The following is an 8,602-nucleotide window of genomic DNA, read 5'->3' on the forward strand; positions in this document are numbered from 1 at the left end:
GGACCAGGGCACGAACCCATGTCCCCTGCATCGGCAGGCGGACTCTCAACCACTGCGCCACCAGGGAAGCCCTCATTGTAGTTTTGATTTCCACTTCTCTAATAATTAGTGATGTTGAGCATCTTTTCATGTGCCTCTTGGCCATCTATATGTCTTCCTTGGTGAAATGTCTATTTAGGTCTTCTGCCCATTTTTTAACTGGATTGTTTGTTTTTTTGATATTGAGCTCCATGAGCTGTTTGGTTATTTTGGAGATTAATCCTTTGTCTATTGTTTCATTTGCAAATATTTTCTCCCATTCTGAGGGTTGTCTTTGTCTTGTTTATTGTTTCCTTTGCTGTGCAAAAGCTTTTAAGTTTAATTAAGTCCCATTTGTTTCTTTTTCTTTTTATTTCTGTTACTCTAGGACGTGGGTCAAAAAAGATCTTGCTGTGGTTTATGTCAAACAGTGTTTTTCCTATGTTTTCCTCTAAAAGTTTTATAGTGTCTGGTCTTACATTTAAGTCTTTAATCCACTTGGAGTTTATTTCTGTGTATGGTGTTAAGGAGTGTTCTAACTTCATTCTTTTACATGTAGCTGTCCAGTTTTCCCAGCACCACTTATTTTTTATTTTTTGCTGTATGCGGGCCTCTCACTGCTGTGGCCTCTCCCGTTGCAGAGCACAGGCTCCGGACGTGCAGGCTCAGCGGCCATGACTCACGGGCCCAGCTGCTCCACGGCATGTGGGATCTTCCCGGACCGGGGCACGAACCCGTGTCCCCTGCATCGGCAGGCGGACTCTCAACCACTGCGCCACCAGGGAAGTCCCATCCCAGCACCACTTATTGAAGAGGCTGTCTTTTCTCCATTTAATATCCTTGCCTCCTTTGTCATAGATTAATTGACCATAGGTGCGTGGGTTTATCTCTGGGCTTTCTATCCTGTACCATTGATCTATATTTCTGTTTATGTGCCAGCACCATACTGTCTTGATTACTGTAGCTTCGTTTTTTTAAAGAAGATGTTAGGGGTAGGAGTTTATTAATTAATTAATTTATTTTTGCTGTGTTGGGTCTTCGTTTCTGTGCGAGGGCTTTCTCTAGTGGTGTCAAGCAGGGGCCACTCGTCATCGCTGTGCGCGGGCCTCTCACTGTCGCGGCCTCTCTCGTTGCGGAGCACAGGCTCCAGACGCGCAGGCTCAGTAGTTGTGGCTCACGGGCCTAGTTCTTCCGTGGCATGTGGGATCCTCCCAGACCAGGGCTCGAACCCGTGTCCCCTGCATTAGCAGGCAGATTCTCAACGACTGTGCCACCAGGGAAGCCCGATTCCTGTAGCTTTGTAGTATAGTTTGAAGTCTGGGAGCCTGATTACTCCAACTCCATTTTTCTTTCTCAAGGTTGCTTTGGCTATTCAGGGTCTTTTGTGTTTCCATACAAATTGTGAGATTTTTTTGTTCTAATTCTGTGAAGAATGCCACTGGTAGTTTGATAGGGATTGCACTGAACCTGTAGATTGCTTTGGGTAGCATAGTCATTTTCACAGTATTGATTCTTCCAATCCAAGAACATGGTATAGGTATATTTCTCCATCTGTTTGTGTCATCTTTGATTTCTTTCCTCAGTGTTTTTTATTTAAATTTATTTTTATTTAATTTATTTTATTTTTGGCTGTGTTGGGTTTTGGTTGCTGCGTGCGGGCTTTCTCTAGTTGTGGTGAGCGAGGGCTACTCTTCGTTGCAGTGCGAGGGCTTCTCCCTGCGGTGGCTTCTCTTGCTGCGGAGCACGGGCTCTAGGCGCGCGGGCTTCAGTAGTTGTGGCTTGCGGGCTCTAGGCGCGTGGGCTTCAGTAGTTGTGGTACACGGGCTTAGTTGCTCCGTGGCATGTGGGATCTTCCCGGACCAGGGCTCGAACCCATGTCCTCTGCCTTGGCAGGCGGATTCTTAACCACTGCGCCACCAGGGGAGCCCTAGGAGGCTTTTCTGAAGATTTGGAGCAGACATGGGGACGTAAGGAGGATGGAGCCGGGGTCTGGGCAGCCGGTGGCACAGTTTAGAGTGTCCTGTCTCGGGGGCACCACTAACTTCCTTTGCACAAGTTACTGCTTTCCTTTTGTCTCCTTTTCTCTCCATCTCTCCACCTTCCTCACGGGGGCAAGACTCCTGACTCCTGCAAGAGAATTCTCTCTGTCCTTCGGTCTCACCTTACTCTGAGGGGCTTACCTGCCGGCCATAACAGAGCACGGCCTGCACAACCATATGGGGGTGTGGTGTCCGCTGCTACTTGCTCTTCCTGGGTTTTCCAGTGCTTTCTGGAAACTCTGCTTTCTAAGGCGTGAGGCATGGGAATCAGGGCATGTCCCAGTGTGACAGCAATGAAGGAAGAACAGACAGAGAGACTGTGTAACATGGGTAAGAGCAGATTGAAAAAGGACAATTTAAAAAATTTTTAGTTAAAAGAATTTGGAGGCGGGGAAGCAATATAAACACAAGGAAAAAAATTCAAACTGTAAAAAATGTGTACGGTGAAGAACCTCCCCTCTCTGCCCTCAGTTCTTTAGTTCACTTTCCTGAAATAACCACTGTTACCGCTTCTTATTGATTTTGGGGAAATGTTTTATGCATATATAAGCATAAGTTATATGTATTATGTGTAAGTATTCTCCCCCTTTAACAAGAAATAGTAGCCTGTTATACATAAGGCTTTTCTTTTAACTTTTGAAAATATAACAATATATCTTTACTATTTTAAATGGAGCGACTTATAAATATAGGTACATAAATACACAAAAACACATATATATCAATATTTTCTTGTATTTGCACAAAAGGCAAACCTACGTGACCTCCTTCATCTGTCAGCGGGGAAGCCTTCTGGGGCACGGGAGTTTCCATTATGAAAGGGATTCTTGTTGCCAAACATTCCTGATGTCACGTTCAGTCCCAGGATGTGATAACAAACACTGAGATCTGTTTCTGAGGGCTCAGAGCTGTGGTCGGTGGTATTCTTGTCCCCAGTTATTTTCTGTCCACTCCGTAGAGAGTTCTGCACAGCCGGGTGTGACCAGTGGTGCCTCCCCGTGGGAGGAATGTACTTCTTCCCCTCACTGGCACTGGACTGGCCACATCACCTCCCTGGGCCAACGGAAGTGAGTGGGAGTGATGCCTGCCACGTCGACATCAAAGCCTTAAAAGCCAGGGTGGGCTTCTGCTCTGTCTCTTTGTCCTTGGCCATGAGAATGGAGACAGGACTTGTTCCTTCAGCCTGGGTCCCAGAACAAGAAGGCATCTGGAGTAAAGCCACAGCTGATCCACATCTTAGGAGTAATGTGGGTGAGAGAGAAAGCTTCCTCGTTGAAGGTTGTTTGTTATAGCAGCCTCGCCTAGTGAAAGCTGACTCAGACCCGGGCTGTGCTTTGTTCTAAAGTCCAGATGGCTCTGAGGAACTGGTATCTGCTTACACTGCCTCTGGGCTGGACCTGGATCTACCACCAGTAGGTAAAGGAGTTCTGCTTGTTATTACAGGAATTAAGATATGCCATGGGCGCTATGATATCTCATCCTTTGCTCATAGCAGTGCCAATCACTTCCAACGTTCAGAAAGCCGTTTGGTCATGTATAATAAGAGCCCTAAATAATTTTTACTTCTGGAAATCTAGCCCAGGAAACAAAGTCAGAGCTATACACGGAGGTCCATTGTAAAGTTATTTAAAAAACCGGAAACAATGTTAATGCCCCATCACTATGGGAGAGTGTATACGTTATCCTATATGATGGACGCTGTGCAGTCATTAAAAATCAAGCAGCTGAATATTTAATGAGGTGGAGGAGACGTTTGTGTTTTAATACTGAGTGAAAGAAACAGGATACAGAACTCTATCCTTATGACAACCCTAACAAATTTGGGATCACACTGTTTATAATTTTGTATCTCTTTTCACTTACGTTATGTGAATAAACATTTCCTCGAAGGCCAAACATGTAAATAGGTACAAAAAAAGACCATGAGGAAATAAGCAAAAACAGTGGTTCTCTCTGGGTAGCATTTTCTTGTCTGTACTTTCTGTATTTTCCAAACGTGCTATGATGAATATGTGCTACTTCAATAATCAGAAGTAAGTAACTGCTGTTTAAAAATAATTATTCCGGTTACTTCTAGAGCTGTGCCTTTGCGCTGTGGCTGCCCAGGGGCCTTAATTGGGGCTCCTTGGCTAAGAAGAAGCCTGTGTGTTTAATTAGGTCACTCTCCTGCCGACCTAGAATCTTTGCACAAGGCTTAGCTTGTGCTGCCCCGAACCCCTGGGACGTACCCTGTCTGAGCTGGGAGCCTCACAGGCAGGCGCCGGACTGCTGCCTGCCTTTAGCTCAGTCTGAATTTGAGAAATGTAGGAACTGTCACCCTGATGTCTCTCTCCCTTAAAAATGAATTGAGACCTAGCAGTTTTACTGAAGAGAAAACGAAGACTCATGAAGTAAGCATTCTACCCGTTTCGGGTTGGTTGTAATCCTGGTGAGGACAGCCGCTGTGCCCGGCAGCCGTCGTTCACTGTCCCCTGCGGCCTTCCAGGTCTGTCCCGTGTCACATACATGGAGGCCCTGGAGAGGCTAGTGAGCGGATGGGGGATATCTCATGTGTGAGAGCCAGAAGTCTCCTAGGGAAGAGCTCCATCCCAAGGAAAAGGAGACCCGTATGACCAGGATGACCCTAACCAGGGCCTCAAGTGTCAGTGGGCCAGCCAGGGCCACTCCGTTCCTGTGGTGTCACTAAGCCTTTTGCCAGGTTTGGCCCTTGTAAGTGTGTGCGCTGTGTGGGCAGGTGGGTGTCCACAGTGTTGCCCAGCAGATGCTACTGTGGATTTGGGGACCAGGCCTGGGGACAGACAGGGAAAGGGCGGCTGGGACCGGCACCCTCATGGAATAGGGCCTGCGGATAAACTAGCACAGCACGATCCACTTTGCAAAATAGTTTTTCTTAACTGTTTCACAATCATTCACAACTGAATGACTTTCCCGTCCATGGGGCGCGGGTTCCCTCCCCTCCCAGACTCCATCAACCTCCCTGGGACTTGCTTCTACCCTGCACCACAGGGCCTCGTCCTCCCCCAGACTGCTCCCCATCTGAAATCTTCAAATCCATCACCCTTAATTTTTTTCCTTGAGGTCTAATGTACATATAATAAAGTACATGAGTTTTTTAAAAAATATTTATTTATTTATTTTTTGCGGTACGCGGGCCTCTCACTGCCGTGGCCTCTCCCGTTGCGGAGCACAGGCTCCGGATGCGCAGGCTCAGCAGCCACGGCTCACGGGCCCAGCCGCTCCGCGGCATGTGGGATCCTCCCGGACCGGGGCACGAACCTGCGTCCCCCGCATTGGCAGGCGGACTCTCAACCACTGCGCCACCAGGGAAGCCCTGACCTTGTTTATTTCCTAGTATTTCCCCCACCTCCTCTTCGCCAGCATCACTCCCGTGGAGGGCGGGTTCAGGCGCTTAGCATCTCTTGCCCCACCACTGCACCAGGCGCCGGACTGGCCTCTGCCGCCCGGCCAAGCCCTCTCACGTGTCCTCCTCCACCCTGAGCCACGGAGATCCACCCCTGGGCACATGGGACCGGGTCACTCTTCTCTTACATTCCTTCACTCTCATCACCTCCAAGAGAAAGTCCCCGCCTGTCAGTGTGGCCTGCAAGGCCGGCCACAGTGCACCCCAGCTGACACCCCAACTCCCCACCGCAACCAAGCATGTCTGTGACACCCACAGGCTCGCCAGGCGGCCGCTCAGCACCGTCGGGGGCAGCCCTTGCATGGCTGATTCCTCCTCCAGGAAGCCTTCCCTGACCTCCCCGGGTTCTAAGGGCACAGCTTTCTCATTTCACTGTTCCCCACTAATGCCTGTTGTCTTTCTTGGACTGTCAGCTACTTAAGGGCAGGTAACACCTCCTCATAGTTTTAAACCCAGCTTCTAGCATAAGTTTGGCATGAGGCGCATACCTAAGGAATGCGTGGTGTCTGACTAGATCGATTGATGTGCAGGAAAATACTGCACATAATACTGAAATATGCCCCATTCTGACTCCCGCGCAGGTTCCCTTTGCCCCGGGACCCTCTGCTCTGGCCTGTGCTCATCCTGCCTAGCCCCCTCCGGATTCCCCAGGTCGCAGCAAGGGCAGGTGTGGGTCTCTGTCGGGGGCAGGGGGAGGGACCTGTCCCTGGCAGTGGCTGTTAAGGCCCCTGGCCAGGCCTCAGGCAGGTCTGGCGGGTCTCGGATGCCCTTCCATCCTGTCCCAAACCTGGCTCGGGGCCATCGTGCACCTTCTCCACTGAGCTACACAGTTCAGGGACAGGATGGCACTGTCTCCCGTGCTTCGGGCTTCCTCTGCCTCCTGCCGTCCTCAGATTCCCTGGGGACCCAAGGTCTGCAGGGCTGCACAGCTGCTGAGCTAGGGGGGCCCCTGGTTTCCCAGTTTAGGTGTAAATAAGACCTCACCTCACTCCCTCAGGGGCCAATTTTACCTAAAAGTGGAGCCCCAAAGTGTTGCATTGATGTCCCACGGGGGAGCCTTGGCCCCGGCCTCCCTGCCCCCATCCTGTGCTCTTGCAGGATGGTCAGGTCGGCCGTGTGGGCAGTCAGCGCACACACACTCACACCCACACTCACTCACGCTCACATATGCACTCACACACCACAGCCTCCCAGCGACTTCCTTTATTCTAATGGCAGGAGAGATAAGTTCTTGGAAGTTTCCTAACGTCTCACCCCAGATCTCTCCTTCCACGCTGCCCCACCCATTCAGGGGGCCGGCCTTTGCCCTGGGTGGGGCAGGATTGGGGCAGAATTGTATGTGGGCCTTATGTCAGCCCCAGCTCCTTCCAGCAAGTGGAGTCCACCCTCCAGTCACCGTCCCTCCCCATTCACCCCGGGACGTGCCCTTTGGCTGTGTGGCCACATCGGAGGGGAGGAGCCCTCCAACGGCCACTGCCCTGGAGGCAGCTCCCAGCCTCTGCTGTTTCTGTGGGTCAGTTTTCTTCCAGCCCCTCAGCGCTGGGCGCGCTGCCGGCTTCGTGAAATCCCTTTCTCCTCTAAACTAACACAAATCCTACATTTCCTGAAGACCTCATCCAGGATGCCCCTCTGTTAAAAAGCCTTCCTTTGGCGCGCCCCTGAAGATCCTGGTGTTGCTGTGGGCCGCCACCCCTCCCGGTGTTACCGGTATGGTGAGAACAGACTGTACCCAAAGTCTGGCTTCTGCTGAGGTGTCCCTGATGCTAAGAGATGCATCTTTCTTTTTTTTTTGTGGTACGCGGGCCTCTCACTGCTGTGGCCTCTCCCATTGCGGAGCACAGGCTCCAGATGCGCAGACTCAGTAGTTGTGGCTCACGGGCCCAGCCGCTTCGCGGCATGTGGGATCCTCCCGGACCGGGGCACGAACCCACGTCCCCTGCATCGGCAGGTGGACTCTCAACCACTGCGCCACCAGGGAAGTCCACGATCTGCATCTTTGACCTGGGCTGGAAGAAGGCGAAAGTGGTTGAGCTCCCACTCTGTGGCCACGTGGTGTCACATAAGTATGAGCAGCTCTCCTCCGAAGCCCCGGAGGCGGCCCGTATTTGTGCCAACGCGTACGTCATGAAAAGCTGTGGCAAAGATAGTTTTCACATCCGAGTGCAGCTCCACGCCTTCCACATCATCCGTGTCAACAAGATGTTGCCCTGGGCTGGAGCTGATAGGCTCCGGACAGGTATGCATGGTGCCTTTGGAAAGCCCCAGGGCACGGTGGCCAGGGTCCACACTGGCCAGGTCATAATGTCCATCCACGCCAAGCTGCAGAACAAGGAGCACGTGATTGATGCCCTGCGCAGGGCCAAGTTCAAGTTCCCTGGCCGCCAGAAAATCCACATCCCCAAGAAGAGGGGATTTACTAAGTTTAATGCGGATGAATTTGAAAACATGGTGGCAGAAAAGTGGCTCATCCCAGATGCCTGTGGGATCAAATACACCCCTAGTCGTGGCCCCTGGACACATGGCGGGCCCTGCACTCCTGAGAGTCTTGGCGCTGTCCCCTCCTTACTCACACCCACCGATAAATCCTACTTTCCTGTCCAAAAAAATCCAAAAAGCCTTCCTGATATATTGCTCTGGTCCCCGCCTCAGTCTCCCTGGACAGCCACCCCTGTGTGAGGAAGCCCCATCTGCGGGAAGTTTCTGGTGGTCTCGAGAGAGTTTCTCCAAGCTCAGGGGTATGAAAGGCCCCTCGATGCTGTGGACCAGCTGTGCACCAGCTGGGTGAGCTGGAATAATGCCTCCGACTGAAGGTGGAGGTGAAGTGTGAGGGGCGACAGGTGCACTCAACACCCCGGGCACCTACGATCTGGCCACCTCTCTGAGTGTCAGGCAGCCACGGGGAACAAAGCCATCACGTGCTGGGCCTGGACACTTTCTAAACAGGCACAGCCTGGGTGTGAGAATCAACAGGCATGAGGGCTGAGTGGTCCTGTTTCCACTCTGCCCCTGGGGGGATGGGAGGCGTCCAGCTGGGAGCTCAGAAGAAAGTGGGAGCCAAAGTGACTGTTCCTGGTGGTGACATGGGGGCCTTGGGACTCCTTATTTAAAAAAGATATTTTTAAAA

The 8,602-nt window shown here is 51.4% G+C and overlaps 1 pseudogene; it reads left to right on the top strand.

The window, feature by feature from the left end:
* The first annotated feature begins 2,383 nt into the window (after positions 1–2,383).
* LOC137205786 (large ribosomal subunit protein uL16-like) lies at positions 2,384–8,018 on the top strand (annotated as a pseudogene).
* The last annotated feature ends 584 nt before the right edge of the window (positions 8,019–8,602 follow it).

This window comes from Pseudorca crassidens, chromosome 14 (genome assembly GCF_039906515.1).
Source record: "Pseudorca crassidens isolate mPseCra1 chromosome 14, mPseCra1.hap1, whole genome shotgun sequence".
In the NCBI taxonomy this organism is placed as follows: domain Eukaryota; kingdom Metazoa; phylum Chordata; class Mammalia; order Artiodactyla; family Delphinidae; genus Pseudorca; species Pseudorca crassidens.